This window comes from Erinaceus europaeus, chromosome 16, assembly GCF_950295315.1.
Source record: "Erinaceus europaeus chromosome 16, mEriEur2.1, whole genome shotgun sequence".
NCBI classification, from domain to species: Eukaryota; Metazoa; Chordata; class Mammalia; order Eulipotyphla; family Erinaceidae; genus Erinaceus; species Erinaceus europaeus.
The window spans coordinates 43,801,650-43,820,727 of record NC_080177.1 but is presented as its reverse complement, the minus strand read 5'-3'; the positions used below and the strand labels follow the sequence as shown (position 1 = coordinate 43,820,727).

Genomic DNA, 19,078 nt, shown 5'->3' with positions numbered 1-19,078 from the left:
CAAAAACACAATATGATTATGATACTCTCCAAAAGCATAGCATATTACTTTTGATGTGGAGATCATTTTATTAATTATCCAGCAATAAACAACTTTATAGGTATAATTGGCATATCCTAAAATCTATTTTGAATATATAATTTAATGATCTTAAAGTATTTATAGAGTTTTTTTGTCATCATCAGTGCTTCACTATCCCAAGCTGGCTTTTCTTAGATTGAAAGTGAGAGACAGAGAGAGGAAGAGAGAAGAAAAGGAAAAATTTTGCAACACAGAAACTTCCTCTAGTAAACAGGGACTGGGTTTGAACCTGGGTCATGTGTATGGCAAAGAAGTATGCTACCCAAGTGAGCTTTGCCAAGCTGTGTTTGTTTTTTGTCCATGTTGTAACATGTATTTGGTTGTTAGTTTGTTCCTTTTTTATCTTTGAATACTATTCTATTGTCCATGCAGCAATTAACAGACATTAAATTGTTTTCAAGGTTTTCTTCTACAAATAATGCTGCTATGAGCATTTATATATTTTGCTTTGTGTGAATTTCCCTTACTAAGGGCAAAATTGTTGAGTGGAATGATAGACCTAACATCTCTAAAAAGAAAAAACTGCCATATTATTTTTCAAAGTGAAAAATATTTTACATCTTACAAGCAATGTAACAGGCTTACAATTTCTTGCATAGCCTTGACATATTGTCTATCTTCTCCAGCAGAATGTGTACCTACATTCAGGAAGATCATAAGCATTCCATGGTGATCAGAGATCTCATTTTTCAGAGATCTCTTATCAACTTGAAAAGCTGACCCATTGGTAGATGTTTAAAAATAAAATGAGGGAGCTGGGCGGTAACGTAGTGGGTTAAACGCATGTGGCATGCAGCGTAAGGATCTACCTCCATAAGGATCCCCATTCGAGCTCCCGCATCCCCACCTGCAGGGGAGTCGCTTCACAGGCAGTGAAGCAGGTCTGCAGGTGTCTGTCTTTCTTTCCCCCCTCTGTCTTCCTCTCCTCTCTCCATTTTTCTCTGTCCTATCCAACAACATGGCATCAACAACAGCAATAATAACTACAACAACAATAAAAAAACAACAAAGGCAACAAAAGGGAAAATAAATACATTTTTAAAAAATGAATGCTTAGTGTTATTTTTTGTTTTGGCCCAAACTATTAGAAAAGTAAAACGAACAAAACCATCTTATTGTGGGCACAAGCAGAAGTTCAGTTCTGACTAGGTGTCATCTCCATTGAACTAACTAGCCAGTTACTTCTTTTATACAGTTCCTCCTCTGCTCCAGCAATTTGAAGAAGATTCCTTTAGGACATGCCCCTGGTGGCCCAAGGCAATAATTTTTTTTAAATTAGGGATAATTTTTATTCTTTTTTTAAAAGATCATTTTTTGGAGGGTTAATGGAGTTGTTGACACATGGTCGTAACTTTTCATTTTCCCGTGAAAGATGTCTACAAAATTCTTAATCCCCTTTACAAAATGAAATTCCTGGGCAATAAGTAATGAAAATAGGGAAGAGGGGAAAAATCTGTTGACTTTCCACATCCCTGATAAAAAAACATGACATACTTCTCATATCATAAAGTCCTTATAATTCTTGAGATATAACCATATCAAAAATAAAGAAGTGAAGCCTCAAAGAGGTCAGGTAAATTGCAAAAGAACATATAGAGAGTGAGACTGGGGTTCAAGCCAATGCCATCTAGTTCCAACTTAATTTTATTTCACCATAAAAACCAAAAAGAAATAAGCAAAGAAAGGCCAGAAGAGATAGCTCAAGGAAAGATCAGAGATATAGCGCATGAATAAAGCTCATGTCTTGCCATGAAGCCTGCCCATATTTAAGACAGGCACTGCAAGAGAGGTACTGTGGAACCAGAGGAAGCTCTTGTGCTATGATCTTTCTTATTCTGTTTCTGAATAAAGGCAACCAAGGAGCAGTGAAATCATGTATGTGTGTGAGAAACTGGATCCACAGAACTAAGGAAAGGAAAGATGAGGAGGAAGGGAAGATGGAGGAGAGAGAGAGAAAGGAAGGAAGGAAGAAATAAAGAAATAAAATTCTAATAGATGTTGATAAAAAGTTAATTATAGCTAATGAAAATATAAAAATGATATTTTTAATGATCAATTGTTATAATTAAATTATATAGCCAATAATTATCTCATGTTGCAGCATCTTCTCTCATTTTCACACTCTGAGGCTATAAGCACATATAAAGTTCAGAAGCCAAGGACTGAGCATTGAACTGGCAACTTTAAGAAGAATAAGGAGTTATATTCTTGTTTACTGAAAAGACATTTAAATGTTCTACCTGCTGAGAAAAGATTGTTCATTCTGAACACTAGCCCGATAGTGCTGACAAAATACTGAGACATTTTTACCACCTAGGGTGAGAAACTGAGAAGTTCCAGAATTAAGCCTGAACATTTCTATCTGTAGTAGTTCTACTTCTTTTGGATAGATGAAATCTTTACTGATGTCATTGCCACCCACCACCACCTGGCATCCCTGCATGACAACCATTATATCAGTGTGTAGATGAAATAGAGTAGATAAAAGTTAAGTGCTCTTGGAAGAACTCTTTCAAAGAAACACACACATTCCACAGTGGAGAACACCTCAAACTCTACCTTTACGAATATTTGATTTATGTCTCTTCATTGTTTTTCATGAGTGTTTATGAAAGAGGTTGCTTGCATTGATAATGTGGTAAGAATGAAAATGAATGGGAGATAAGCATATGGATCTTAAACTGTGAAAACTATTTTCCTCTCTAACAAGAGCCAACATCAATTCTGGTAACTGGAGATTATTTTGATTTTTATCAATTAATTCATCAAAATGTAGGGCTCAGAATTAAATCCCAAGTCTGGCAGTAGCTTGTTACTCAGTTCATACGATTTACGTAATAGCACTTATCTTTAAATGGCAATAAAAATACTAGTCTATGCCACAGGATCTATGTGAGAGAGAAAAAACCAGCAAAGCACTTTCAAGGTGCTTTGCCAGGACAAATTCTTCTAAGTTCACCACATAAGTGGTAATAATAACATAGATAAATTCATTTCCCAAACTGTGTTTCAACAGATGCTAATCAGTGATCTGTGGTATGGCTAAATCTAAATCTATAATCAAATAAAGCTGGGAAACACTGAGTGAAAAATTGAGGGACATCTGAAAGTCTTTAGTATAGGAACTATGAGCTTCCAAAAAGGGATGTTATATGTGGTAGTTCCCAAGGGGTTTGAAAAGGAAAATCAAAAAAGAGCTTTGGGTGAAAGATGATAAATACATTCGAAATTGCTTTAATATAGCTTCAATTTTGGATGAGGAGATAGTTCAGCATGTTAGAATGCCAACTTACATGTCTAAAGTCCCAGAAGTCACAGGGTCAACCCCTGTTACTACTTTAGGCCAGTCCTCTACTAAGTAGTTCCAACTAGGACCCAGACTAGTAAACTCAGAGTACTGAAATATATTTTAAGAGGAATGACATCCTACCCTATCATATCTGAATTGTTTTCTGAAATCCTGGAGGTCCTGATTCTTCTGATTAACAGAAGACAGATTAAACTAATTTAAGCTGCAAATTCTTTTTTTCCCATAATTTTTTGTATATTTATTTATTCCCTTTTGTTGCCCTTGCTGCTGTTTGTTTGTTTGTTTGTTTTGTTTGTTACTGATGTCATTGTTGTTGGGTAGGACAGAGAGAAATGGAGAAAGGAGGGGAAGACAGAGAGGGGGAGAGAAAGATAGACACCTGCAGACCTGCTTCACAGGTGGTGAACTGGGGGTTCGAACCCAGATGCTTACTCCGGTCCTTGAGATTTGCGTCACCTGCACTTAACCTGCTGCACTACAGCCCAACTCCCTAAGCTGCAAATTCTAACTAAAATTGCAACACTCTAATTAGACAAGAAAGTTTAACAATACAATGGGGGGCCATCCTCAAACCTGGGTATTGCACCTTCCCAGAACTGCTATCTTTTCAGACCAAAATGGCCTGTTCTTATTCATCATGTTTACTGTTTGCAATATAAACATAGATGCATACCTTGAACTAAAAATGAAAGAGTCAGTATTAGATGGTAGGTCATGGTTAGGAGATAGCTCTGAAATCATAATAGAAAGTGATATATTTTACAAATAATTCACTTTAGAGCAGAGGCACCTAGTAATCCTGGCTCAGGTTTAACATGTATAACTAATAATAAGTTGCTTAGAGACATAGCACTATCTTATAATGTGCATAATAAAATCATATATTATACATCACATTCCTTCAGAAGTAATGTTCTGATGTATCTTTTAAAAGAATATAGTGATTAACAGGAAAATTCAGTAGCTGCAACATCCATATCATTTGTGTTTCTGAAAACCCCTATCATCATACTTCAAAACTGTGGCAGAAGATTTATATAGTATATTTGAACTTCATGGAAGGGTTCATGTGGTCTTCGTAAAGGGGATGAATCATCAGCATGATTAGCTATGTCCTTGGATGTAACTTCCATTACAGGTAGTTTATGAGATGTTTTCACTTCCTAGTCTGCATTGAAATTTATACATTTAAATATCTACTATCATCTAAAATCATGTAGTATACCACAAATAATTCTTTCAACATATCTTGGGAAATAACTATCTAATCTAAAAGCTATACGAACATATGAATTTATTTGCTTATAGGGAAGAAAGCAAAAAAATTATTCCTAGAGGGGAAAAAACTAATATTTATATTTATATGGCCTGTATTTAGCACAGTACCTACAAATCTAATACACGTCTGTTTGAGTAAATGAATGATTGCTCATCATATCCCAGAATTATTTCAAACCCCTATTCTCAAAACCAATTATTTGTCCATGTAAAGGCTTTAATAAGAGCCTTTTGTCTATGGAAATTAAATTGCTGAGTCTGGCTCCTTTGTCAGAAATGTAAAACTCGGGAGCTGGGTGGTAGCCCAGTGGGTTAAGTGCAGGTGTCACAAGGACCAGCACAAGGATCTGGGTTCGAGCCCCCAGCTCCCCACCTGCAGGGGGGTCGCTTCACAAGTGGTGAAGCAGGTCTGCAGGTGTCTGTCTCTCTCTTCCCCTCTCTGTCTTATCCTCCTCTTTCCATTTCTCTCTGTCCTATCCAATAATGACAACAACAAAACCAACAATGGCAACAAAAGGGAAAATAAATAAAAATTTAAAAAAATGTAAAACTCATGAAATTTAAGTACTCTTGGGAAATACATGCACATTTCATTTATCAGTGTCTACAATAGATACAAAAATTAATTTAGGCAAATTTACTTAAATACTTGGCATTTCTTTAATGCTATGAAGGGGAATGGAAAAAAATCTCTCTCTCTTGAATTTGAAGATAGCTTACTGCAACTAAAAATAAATGGGGAAAATACCCAGGCTTGAATCCTGGCTTTGCCACTAGTTAGCTGCATGTATGCAGGTAAAGTCAATTTCCTAGAGCTTTGATTTTCTCATTTATAAAATGTAAAATATGAGGTTAAATTATAACTTTTATCCCAGCTGTAAAATTTGAAGTGAATTTTCATCTTCTTCTCCAAGAGACTCCTAACCAATTAGTGTACAGGTTCAGGCTTTTTCCAGTATTAAGCAGGCAGTCTGACATGAAGCCAGTGTAAGTCTCAATTACTTGAGACTAGGTAATTGAAAAAAAAGTATATAAGGCTCTTGTCTACTCAGTTTTTTTTATTTAATTTTTTATTTATAAAAAGGAAACATTGAGAAAACCATAGGATAAGAGGGGTACAACTTCACACAATTCCCACCACCAGAACTCTGTATCCCATCCCCTTCCCTGATAACTTTCTTATTCTTTAACTCTCTGGGAGTATGGACCCAAGGTCATTGTGGGATGCAGAAGGTGGAAGGTCTGGCTTCTATAATTGCTTCCCCACTGAACATGGGTATTGACAGGTTGATCCATGCTCCCAGCCTGTCTTTCTCTTTCCCTAGTGGGGAAGGGATCTGGGGAAGTGGAACTCTAGGATAGTATACATAGAAAAACCTAAAGAATCTAGAAAGAAGCTTTTGGAAATCATCAGGCAATACAGTAAGGTGTCAGGCTACAAAATTAACATTCAAAAGTCAGTGACATTCCTCTATGCAAACACTCACTAAGTTAGAAGAAGTTGAAATCCAGAAATCAATTCCTTTTACTATAGCAACTAAAACAATAAAATATCTAGGAGTAAAACTAACCAAAGAAGTGAAATAATTATATACTGAAAATTATGAGTAACTACTCAAGGAAATTGAAGAAGACACAAAGAAGAGTAAAGATATTCTATTCTTCATGGGTTGGAAGAATTAACATCATCAAAATGAATATACTACTCAGAGCCATCTACAAATTTAATGCTATCCCCATCAAGATCCCAACCACATTTTTAGAAGAATAGAACAAACACTACAAATGTTTATCTGGAACCAGAAAAGACCTAGAGTTGCCAAAACGATCTCGAGAAGAAAGAACAGAACTGGAGGCATTACACATTGGTGGGGTTGTCTGTCCAGGGAAGTCTGTTTGGCATCATGCTAGCATCTGGAACCTGGTGGTTGAAAAGAGAGTTAATATACAAAGCCAAACAAATCGTTGAACAATCATGGACCTAAAGGCTGGAATAGTGCAGATGAAGAGTTGGGGGGTACTCCATTTTGTAGATAGCTAGTAGGCATATTTTAGTTAAATTCCAAAGGCCTATGGCTATACTAGTTTTTTTCCTTTATTTATTTATTATTTATCTATTTATTTATTTATTTATTTATTTTGCCCCTGAGCCTGAAATCTTTATATGCATGTGGATCCAAGTTATTGTCTGGGGAGATGATGTCATGGCTAGAAAAAGGACCACAAAGCTGGATCAGGGAAGAGAGTAGTTCCCTAATATGTGAAAGAGGTATAATGTTGACTGTAAACCCCATTGATTTGATGTGATCTGGGGCCCATATTCAGCTTACGAGCCTATGTAACCTCTGCATCCCTATAGATCTGAGCTCACATTCTGTGGTCATAAGTAGGAACGTTCCAAGCTGGGCCATTCCATTTTTTATATGCCTATTTTTTGGTTGTTTTTTGTCAGAACATTGCTCAACTCTAGTTTATGGTGGTACCCTATTGAACCTGAGAACTCAGAACCACAGGCATGAATATCTTTTGCAAAACAACTATGCTATCTCCCCAGCATCATCATCCCCTCTTCAACTTTCAGAAATGTACAATTAGGGACAAAATTGAAGTACTTTTATTTACTTTAATATTTTGAGTAAATTTTGTTATATAACGTATCCACTGAGAATTAATTCTCTATGTCAAATTGAATACTGGGTTTAGAATTTAAACACGGATAGCAGTGGTAAGTTATTTTATTGTTACAATCATATATATATATATATATATATGTGTGTGTGTGTGTGTGTGTGTGTGTGTGTGTGTATAAATATATATGTGTATATTAAATAAGCACACTTAAATTTATACAATACTATGTGTCAATGACATCTCAATATATCTGGAAAATAAAAGATCTTGGAATAAGAGACTCATCCATATCTTAGTTACTTCACTTTTTTTTTTAACTAGTGACAAAAAGAGAAAAATAAAATATGGTGCTGACTATTTTTTAGGTCTGTGGGAGACATAAAAATTAAAAGAACATGAAAAAAGATATACTTGTAAATGACTTAGGAGGAGCCTGGCACAATATGTAACAATCACTGAACAAAAACAGCTACAAAAGATCATTTCCAAATAGCCTTCACCTAGGAAAAAAAAAGTTTTTCTAAATAATGGGCCAAGAGTTCATTTGGGTGTTTCTAGCTCTTCTCACTGACCTATTTATGTTCACATCTGAAGAATAAGTGAGAAAGGCAAGTGGGGCTCATTGAGAACTTCTTCCTACTCCTATCTTCAAGTTTCATTGATTTTTGTTACTAACTAAATTGATTTGGTTGACTCAACAAATTTGTAGGTTGTTTTTGTTTGCTTGTTCTTTCTGATAATGAGCTATTGGCCTACTCTGGGCAATTACAGAGTAGACATGTGAAATTGACTTGTGTTGAAAGTGATCAGGAATTTTCTGTATTATTCTTGTGAGGAATATAAAATTGTGTCCATGGTTTTAAAACTGCAAAAATGCTGTTCATATGTCACTTATTATATGTGAAGTGCAATTGCAAGACAAAATGTAGAGGGAAAAGGTCAGAATATGGAATGTGACCCCTGCAAGGTGTCTCATTGTCACACAATGAGACATTTCCCATGAGCCATGAGCAGTTATTTATTTTCTCTTACAATTTATTTCATTCACCAAAACTTGTGCCTTAATGGAACCATACTCTTCCATTATTCTTGGTAAGTAATCTTTCTCACTTTTCCTGAAGCCTCTTCTTTTTTTTACCTTATAAAAAAATTAAAATTTTGACAAGACTATAGGATAAAAGGGGCACAACTCTACACAATTCCCACCACCAGAGTTTCGTATCCTATCCTCTCCCTTGAAAACTTCCCTATTCTTTATCCCTCTGGGAGTATGGACCCAGGGTAATTATGGGTTACAGAAGGTGGAAGGTCTGGCTTCTGTAATTGCTTCCCCGCTGAACATGGGCTTGGCAGATTGATCCATACTCCCAGCCTGTTTCTATCTTTCCCTAGTGGGGCAGGGCTCTGGAGAGGTGGGGTTCCAGGACACATTGGTGAGATCATCTGCCCAGAGAAGTCAGATTGGCATCATGGAAGCATCTGCAATTTGGTGGCTGAAAAAGCACTAAGATATAAAGCAGAACAAATTGTTTAATAATCAGGAGCAGTTATTTCTATTATATGTCCTGACCCCAAACTATGAGAGGGATAATCTATAGAAGAGTGAGCCTTTTGCAGAAGAGAGATGAGAAGGCAAAAGACCTAGGCAACTTTTAAAGTCACTTGTAGGGAAGAAACAGAAGAAAACAAATGTCAGGAAATTTTATATGCATGAATATGTCCCCTTTATAAGGGAGAGAATAAACACTTTAAATAAGTCATTAAATCAGAAACATAAAGAGCTTATTTTACTCTGTAATTAATCGATGTCCCTATTTAGTATTAAACGAATGATGCTAAATATGTGTGTCATTCTCTTATATTAGGAACATACTTTTGTCAATTTTTATTTTTATTTTTATTTTTGGAAGTATAACACATAACAGTGATACCACTGGCTAGAAATAGTTGCTGGGGGGCAGGAGGACTGACATAAAGGAAATGGCATGTTATCAGCAAATAACATTACAATTAGTAACAATATTTTACCCTACCTCACATACTTGCAATGCATTGTATCTAAAGACAAACTAAGACAGAAAAACAGGAGAATATTTTTCCTTTTAATTACCATGACAATTTGCAAAGCTAAAAGGATTTTGAAGTAAGATTTACAAATAGTGGAGACAATTATAAAAAGTAAGCAAAAAAAATTAAATTCATTTATCTCTTCATTAGTATAATCCATAAATCTACCTAAATAAGTTTTTTTTTTAATGTGCAGCTTGGGGCCCAGAATTGAAAGTACAGCTTTCTTCTCCTTCTTATTTTATTTGATAAGACAGAGAGAAATTGAAAGGAGAGGGAAAGGTAGAGAGGGTGAGAGAAAGATAGACATCTTCAAACCTGCTTTACACTAGTAAAGTTTCCCCCCTACAAATGGGGAGTGGGAGTGAGTGAGGGGTGGGGGCTGGAACCTGGCCCTTGCACATGGTAATGTGTGAACTTAATGGGTGCAACACCACCCAGCCTCTTAAAAGTTTTTAAAAGAACATTCCAATTGAACTCATAACTCCTCAAACCCCCTCCTCAATATTTTAATGCTTAGCTTCTCTTGAAATGGAAGTTCATTAATTTAAGAGTTTTCAAAGTTATAAAGAGTAATAGGGATATCTTTGATTTAGGAAATTAAATGTTTGCCAGATTCTTTCATGGGTACTGAGCTGAGAAAACTAGAATAGAATGGTGCTCATCCCTCAGTGCCAATGGAAATAGTAACTCTGTTCCTGCCACCTCCTTCAGATTGGGAGCTTCCAACTAAGGGTGGTTCTGCATTGTTCAAATTCTTTCTGGAAACTCAGGGCTGACAGCCACTGCTCTGGGGAAGCCATAGCTGACACAGAAGACTGCTGTGGCACAGCAGATTTTACATTGGCAGTGATAAATACATCTATACAGACAAAAGGCGATTGTGATTCCAGGGAATACCTGTCAGTTACTCATATGTAATTTGAAATGTCCAACTTTTTTCCTTTAGCTGTGTGTATGGCTTAAATGAAGAAAGTGGGGACTTAAAGGGGCAAAGTTGAATTGCAGATAGAAAGTAGAAGTGATAAGCAATAAGAGTTTAAGTTATTCTTCCTTTAGTTTGATCAATATAAAATACTATATAGGCAAACATAAATGTTGGAACGACAGCATTTCATTATGCACTGGTCTATTGAGATTCTCTTGCTAAATGACTTCATGTAATTCTTTATAATTGCTTTTTAATAGGTCTACCCACTGAAAAGAGGGTTGAGAATTTTGTTCCCAGCCCTTCCTGTTCCATATACATATTTGAATTTGAATCAGTTTGAGTGACTGTATCCTGGACACTTCTCAGAGATTTAGGATACCACAGCTTGCTATCTGAGGGGATGCCCTACAGTCACTGAGGCATCATGCTCTTGGGCTGACTTTTGAGAGACAAACACCACAGCCTAGAAGCTTCCTCCTGTAAGGTGGGAGCAAGACCTGACCTGTGCTGTGTGTGTGGCAAAGCAGGCCCCTTCCCAGGTAAGTTTCCACTTTTAATGTGAATATATATCCCATTGTTTGAGAACTTCTTACATTTGAGTAACTTACAAGTGCTTTGAATTCCTTATGTGCAAAACAGGAATTGTGAAAATACTTATCTCATAAGGTAGCTATTATGATTAAATAAGGTAGTAAACTTAAAACACTTGGCATAGTACCTAAAGCACAGTAAATTATCAAAAAAAAAAAAATCAACTGTGACTATTATTTTAAATGCACCGAATCGTGGAAACCACTCTTTTGAAGTCACTTTTCAATCATAGAACAAAATAATATCTAGCCATGCAACCTTGTATTTATCTATGAGGTGTTAACTTCCAAAGTCTGTGTACTTTAGTACATAAGGGATGAAATTTCTAAGTGTTTATTAGGCAACATCAAAAAAGCAAAGCTATGAAGTGGGAAGAAGCAGAAACTGAAGGTGTTTATGTATTCTTGTTATCTCTGTCCCATTATCTCAGAGCTTCTCTTTGGCATGCTTATGAAAATGCTGACTAACACTGATTAATTTACATACTATTAGGCTGATAATGGAGATTTCTGTGGACTAGATGTGATAATCATATTATTAACTAAAACTGGTCAGCCCCATCACTTTATGTTTCATTAAATAACTTATTGATCAATTTAATAATCACAGTCTCAATTACTTTATTCACATCACAGATAATGAAAAATAGCACTCTTTCCCTATTTTGAATTGGATCACTTCTCAGAGGGTTCTCCCTATTTCTATTCATCAGAAGAGAGTGGTAAAGTTACACAACTTAAGAGCATTTTGGAGATCTCAAATAAAACATGTACAAATACTTTAATCTAGCCTCCTTAAGCCTTACTTTAGCACAAGCATTAACAGAGCAACTGCTCAAATGGCACCAAGTGGGAGTTTAAGTCACTTGGAGTTAGTTGCTATTATTTTAAATTTGAGGTTCCCCAACCCTGTCACCAGTTCTTGGATGGATTTGATATTGAAAGGCTTGAAACCAATGCCAAAGAGACCAGTTTATAGTTCTAAGCGAAGTTTAGGCAATACTTGAAAAATGTCACCAAAAATGTAGGTTTGAGCTATTCTTCTTGGGTATGGCTTTCAATGAAAAATTGCATACATTTGAATATATGTATATTATTTATTATAAATGCTAGAGATATGGTAGTGACAATGGTTGTAAGAATTCAGCTGGTGGATTATAGGCATTTATGCCTGAGGTTCCTGTTTCTACTCCAGTGTGCATTGGATGGTATCCTGGTTTCTCTCTCTTTCTCTCTCTCACATGTGACACTCTAGCATATGTGAAGTAAATAAATATTTAAGAGAAAAGGACACAAGTAAATAAAAACAGTTATCAAAAATTGTTAGTGATATAAAGAATAGATGAAGTATAAGAGATAAGGAAATGGCTATAGTCAATATGGCTGTGATCAATGTGTTTTTTATTTATGCATTTTTTTTACCAGAATACTGTTCAGCTCTGGATTATGTTGGTGCTGGAGACTGAAACTGGATCTCAGAACTTCAGACATGAAGGTCATTGTTCCATAACCATTATGTATGGAGATGATTTTGATAATCCTAATCATGCTTTCAAAGTTTGGTTTTATATATTCTGTAGTGATCATTGGTTTAAAATATACATTGTTTATTCTATCTTAAAAGATTTATTTATTCATGGGGCCAGGGGAAATAGAACAAGAGAATCACTATGGCACTTGTGATGCTGGGTTTTGAATTTGAAGCTGCAAGCCTGAGCACTTTATCTAAAGCACCACCTCCCAGGCTACTGCTTATTCTATTAAATAAATTGCTACAACTTTATTTAAATATAAACTTGAGAAATTGTTTATTATAAGTATCAGTAATAATTTATTAGTAATTATTCAGGCCTGGCCAAATGATAAAGTTTATTGTTTATTAACACAACTCTTTTCCTTTAAGACTAATTTTAGTTCAGTAAGCTATTCTTTACTGCTAGAGTTTTAAATGAAAAGCTCTACTGATCTTTTTTTCTTCTTTGACCTCACTATATCTTTTAAAAAATATTTTATTTATTTTTAAAGAGAGATACAGAGAAAGAAAGAGGGGTGTGGGAGACCAGAGCATTGCTCAGCTCTGGCTTACAAGTGGTGTTGGGGGTTAAACCTAGGACCTCAGAGTCTCAGGCATAAGAATCTTTTTGCATAACCATTATACTGTCTCTGCAGCCTGGCCTTACTATATCTTACTATATCTGAACTAGAACTGAGTCTTGTCATAGCTCTCCAGATTGATATAGAAGACTTATTCCAAGAAAGGTGATAGAGGAAGACATAAAATACATATCAGGAATCTTGGAGGCTGAGTAAAAGATCTAGATACAGTTAGGATAAGAGGGAGGAAAATTAAGCTAAACTATCTACCTTCATAGATCAAAAATGACCCTATCACATCAAGCAACTCTTTTCAGGCAGGCATGGAGCACCAATAATGACCCTAGTTAAAAAAAAGAAGAAGAAGAAAAGAAGGAAGGAAGAAAGGGAATGGAATGGGAGAGGAAAGGAATGGAAGAGAAAAGAAAGGTAGAAGAGAGGAGAGTCAACCAGAAATGAATAAAAAACTAAGCTACTCTGCTCTTTGTAATGCTGTCTGGTTAATATGACTAATTAACTTACTTCTTCAGTTTTCTTGAGTGATTTTAATATACATATTGCAAGAAAAATGGATTATTGAGTTGACCTGAACCTTGGGATTATTAAGAAGCTGTTGGGTTGTTGAAAAGTCATGGCATGTTTGCACACACACACACACACACACACACACACACAACGTAGAAAATTATAGCATGACTTTTCTAACAACCCAATAGAAGCTTAAGAAGGAGGCCGCAGTGGTGGCACATTGAGTTGAGTATAAATGTTCTATGCCCAAGGACCCAGGTTTGAACTCCTGCTCCCTACATGCGTGGTGAAGGAGGTCTGAAGGTGTCTGTCTCTCTCCCTCTATATTTCCTGCTCCCCTATCAGAGTCTTTCTGTCCTACCACACAAAATATAAATAAAGGCTGGGGGAAAAAAAGGAAAAAATGACTGCCAGGAGTGGTAAACTCATAGTGCTAGCACTAAGCCCTAGCAATAACCCTCTTCACAATTACAAAAAGGAGGAGTTGAAGGAGGAAGAGAGGCTGCTTAAAGAAATGTGAGAAGTGAAACTGGGAAGGGGGGGGGGGAGTGGTATGTTCAAAATGATAACTCCAGGGATTAAAGACAAAAGGAAAGGAGTGAAGTAATACTGGGAACTTAAAAGCCCAAAAGCATTGGTGGGAGAAGTAGAAGGGCAGGCAAAGGATAAAACAGTTTCCAGTGTTCTGAGGTAGAGTTGCTCCAGCTGAAGGTCATATAGATAAGAAAGACTGCAAAAAGAAATAAGACCCCTCATTTTCCCTTTCATTATTCAAACTCTCCCCGAGAATAGCTCATCAAAATTGTTGTAATTTAACTTAAAAAGGGGGTAAGGTGGGGGCTGCTGAGGTGTGTGAAAGAATTCACAGCAGGAGCTGGGAACTGGTTTAGAAAATACAGGGTTTATTAGGGTAAAACAGGTAAAAGACAAATTAAGCACTTATCAAGGGTTAAGAGTACGCTAGGTCCATAAAGTCTGCGTATAGTTATCAAAAGTTTAGTCCCATAAGACAAACAATTATCAGCTCTGGTAAAGGTTGCTCATGGCTGTAGAGGGGTCTAAAAGTTTACCAGCTAGCAGAGTCACACGTGTTCAGTTCCCAGGAGAAGTAGCCATGGCACACCTCTGCTGAGATGCTTCTAACCAGGAGAAAAAGCAGCAGCCAAAAAGTGCAGATGTGCTCTGTCCCTTGCTTTTTTACATTCCCTTCTCTGAAGCACCTCCTCAGGGTGACGTCATTTGTATGCTAATAGTCCCCAACTTCTGTTGGGGTCACAACAAAAATGTTTTCAACAACTGGTAACTACTCTAGTACATATTCCACTAACATTCTTCTCAATATTTTGAAGGCTATCAGATGAATAGTTAGGGCAGGGGGAGACTGCAAACAGGTAAAATATATATTAAGGAATGTCTATTGATATTCCTAACTACTTACATTTAAAAGATAAACACCATCAGGGCACAAAATGGCTGCCAGGAGTGCTAGATTTGTAATGCTCACAGTGAGCCCCGGTGATAACCCTGGTGGCAATAAAAATAAATGATGATGATAGGTAGATAGATAGATAGATAGACAGACAGACAGATAGATAGAGATAGATAGATGATAAACACCATGTGAACTGACTTATACATGGTGTCCCATTCAAATCAGTCTTAAAGAAACAAATCCTTTATCACTATCTGAGATATTTGCCCAAGAAACAGATTTAAAAATGTCAGTCCTTTTTTTTGTTTTCAAGTCTGTATCTGGTTTTTATTCTTCAACCAACCCCTCAACACACACACACACACACACACACACACACACATAGTTATAGTGGGTCTATTTTCACATGTAGCTTAAATCCTCTGTAGAAGAAATGGTTGATAAATAAGTGTATATATTTATAATTGGCTTCAGATAGAGAAACACACCATAAATGGGAGTGATGATTTTCTTTCTTTCTTTTCCCATGTTTTTCGTCATCATTGTTGTTGTTATTATTATTGCTGCTGTTGTTGGGTAGGGCAGAGAAATAAAGAGAGAAGGGGAAGACAGAGAGGGGGAGAGAAAGATAGACACCTGCAGATCTGCTTTCACTGTGAAGTGAACCACCTGCCTGCAGGTGGGGTGCCAGAGGCTCGAACCAGGATCCTGATGCAAGTCTGTGTGCTTTCCGCCATGTGCCCTTAACCCACTTCGCCATCACCCGGCTCCCATAATGATTTTCTATTGATTGTATATTAGGTCTAACTTAAGCATATTTGAATCACAAATGCATAATAATTTATTTTTTATTATAATAATTTTTTTTGTTACCAGAGCAGTGCTTAGCTCTGGCTTATGGTGGTGCGGGGGATTAAACCTGGGACTTTGGAACCTCAGGCATGAGAGACTCTTTGCATAACCATTATGCTATCTACCCTTGCCCACATAATAATTTTTTAAAAGCATGTTTAAGAGGCCTATCTCCTCTACCCTAGATAAACTCAGTTAATAGTGTTCTGTCACCCAACACTTTTTCTGCAGGCCTGTCAAGACTAAACATTTTGAGTCTGAGGTTCTTTGAGAACAACTGTGCAGTTCTTGAATTTTAATTCAAACCCCATGGCCTAATTACCAGTTTTCTTTCTTCAAAGAACAAGAGCATATGAATTCTGTTTAGGCTAATAAAATGATAGATTATGCTGTTCTTGGAAACAAAAATCTAACCACTGCCTTGCCTGTAAAGAATTTCTTAAGACATTTTGGCATTTGGCTCTATAGCCAAGCCAAACAAAGTGAATGCAGGTTTTGTTTCTAACCTAGGATCAGGTAGGAGGAAAACAGGAATGAAATATAAATTTCATAAATGTTAGTTTTGTTTTGCTTTTTATCCAACCAAGTTAATCAGTATGTTTGAGCCTTATATTATTACTAAAATCCTAACAATCCTAACCACTAACCTAACTAGATAGGTAAAGTGTCATTTGAAAGTCCCACCAATCAGTCATTTAAACTCAGTGAATTTCCTGTGACATTTCAGAGATAACAAACACATCCTATTTTCACTTTTATTCATTCTTGTTTAAGCAGCCACAAACAAATTTAAAGGAATATCTGTTATGCTTGAAGTTTATCTGAGGTAATCAAAGTAAAACAGAAGAGACAGGTCTTTATCAATAGAACTTTCCTTGGTATTCTTAAGAAAGTTTGACCATACTACAGGCTCCCCCCCCCCCATCCTAATTCAGTACCCCTCAGGCATGAAGTTGTGTCATAAAATGCTAAAAAAAATTCCATGACTTGCAGATTATCATTTGTGTTTGAACATGATTCTCCCCAAAATATCATCTTAGATAATGATAATCAGTCAGAGGGTGCTTGAAGCATAGCTCAGAGTAACCAGTCTATCTCCAGATCCCACTTCCTTTCCTTTTTCACCTAGTTCCTCCAGTGAGAGTCTTCATCTCTGGGCGATTTTCTTTTATCTTTCCAGAGAATAATCATGGAATCACAGAGCTAAAAAACTGCTCCAGCACTCTAAGGTCCCTTGTATAAACACACAAATGGCATACACCACAAGTTTAATACTGCAGGAATACCTTTGCCTTATCTGTTCTACTAGACTTCTTTGTTGTGTTTATTTCTTTGAGGACCCCTCTTCCTTCCTCAGTCTTGTCTGTAATGATAAATTCTACATATAATGCAACACAACTCTTCATTGTATTTCAGTTAGCAATAACAACATTCACTAGCACAACCTCTGCCAAAATGCTTTTTGACTTCTAGATCTCAGTGCAATTCTCTGTGGGGGTAAAGGGTGTTGTGTGAGCTGTACAGCTAACACTTTTCCTACACCATTTACAACAAAAGCCTCTCCTTAAGAGGAAAGAGTATGGCTTGACTTGACCTGTCCTGCTTCTCACCAGGACAACTTTTATCAAACTTTTCCCCCCTGGAATATTGGAGTATTCCAATATTTAAGCCCTCAAGGAAATGGAATGTGATGTGTGTGAGGGGGGGTAATAATTTTAAAAGTTGATATAGTTATATGGGTATTGTTTATTTCCCCTTCATAGGTGCTGGCAAACTATATCCACCACCATCTGATATCTTCTGACATCTTCCACCATGACTTATTGAGAACCTAGTACCCTCTTAGCCCCCATTTACTCCCCCCTTTAGAGTCCTTGGATCTGCTGCACTTTCTTTTTGTGGTTTCTTAAATCCCACCTATGAGTGAGACCTTCTGTAAATACTTACATGCTATATTAAAACTAAACTTTGCCATATGATAATGACACTATTTTAAAGTATTTTCTCAAAATTCAGTAGCCAAGAAAGCAGAATTTAAATTTTTTCAACTTTTTAAAAAAAATATGTATATTGGGTAAAGGGGTCTGTTTCTGAGTTAGATGATACCATATAAATCCCTGTACTATGCAGTCTCTGCAAAATAATTATTTGTTATTTCTGGTTAGGGGCTTTGGATGCACAGTATTTATACAGCCTGATTAAAAGATAATCAATTTTCTCAATTTTCTAGAGCATAAAATCACTTTGGTGTTATTTGTTTCTACCTGAAAGTGACCCTTCATGTGCAAAATTCAAAACTGACCAGCACAGAATTGTTTTCCATCTGGTGCAATGTCATTTAAAAAGGCACTCTCAACAGGAAGGTGTAAAAAGTCAGTAATGAGGTCCATGTACATGGAAAGCACCCTGACACTAGGAGGATTAACAAAGGTCAATTTGTCAAGAATGAATCTGCTTAAAGTAATGGTCTTTGGTTTGCCCCAAACATAAATCACCTGTCATGATAATGTAAATAAAATTGAAGCAGTTGAAAATAAAATGATTCCCAAATAAACTTGATGTCATATAAAAGATGAAAAAGAACACATTTTCCTTCTAATCTATGTCTTATAGGAATATCAGTTAAAACAATTCACAATTCTGCATTTTGTACATAATTATGTTCCTCCACATATTGCCTGCCAAAAACTTAAGCCCTTCAGTTACATCATGAGGCTACTGGCATCATGCTTTCAAACCACATTTCTACGTACTTATTCTGTGCCCTATGCCTGAGATAACCTAATCATGATTTTCACATTTATCTCCACTGAGACTAATATGGGGCCTTTAAAATATTCTCAAGTAGGCCCAAGGCAATAATACAGAAGCTTATGTAACACACTTTCATGCCTGAGGTCCCAGAGTTCCCATATTCAACCTCTTGCACCATCATAAGCCAGAGCTGAGCAATGCACTGGTTAAAAGTAAACTATCAAATAAGTATTCTCAATCACAGGTCACATTTCAGAACAATTTTAACCATATGTCTGGGATACAAGCATCAATAGCTTTTGAAAGTCCTTAGGTGATTCCAATGTACTGTCATGTTTGAGAACCACTTACCTCACACAACTTATTTCCAGTTAAACTTCTGTTACTTCCTCTTTCAGTTGACAAGGGATGTCTGTTGCCCTCCTTGGAGGTCCACTATTTCTCCCGCTTATCTCCACTACACTAAGCCTAAAGCATATTGTGTTAACTTGCATGCTTGTTTCCTTAATCTTCTATAAGATTCAGGTATA

General features: G+C 36.4%; 1 protein-coding gene across 2 annotated transcripts in view; it reads left to right on the top strand.

Annotated features, from left to right (window-relative positions):
* The window catches only part of FRMD6 (FERM domain containing 6), a 324,351-nt gene that overhangs the window by 196,555 nt on the left and 108,718 nt on the right, over positions 1–19,078 (top strand). The window contains exon 3 of one of the 2 annotated variants that reach the window (XM_060174970.1): positions 10,556–10,837. The exons of the other annotated variant lie outside the window; for it this stretch is intronic. The gene's annotated coding sequence lies outside the window, so the exon portion shown is untranslated. The remainder of the gene's footprint in view (positions 1–10,555; positions 10,838–19,078) is intronic. 2 annotated transcript variants of the gene reach the window in all.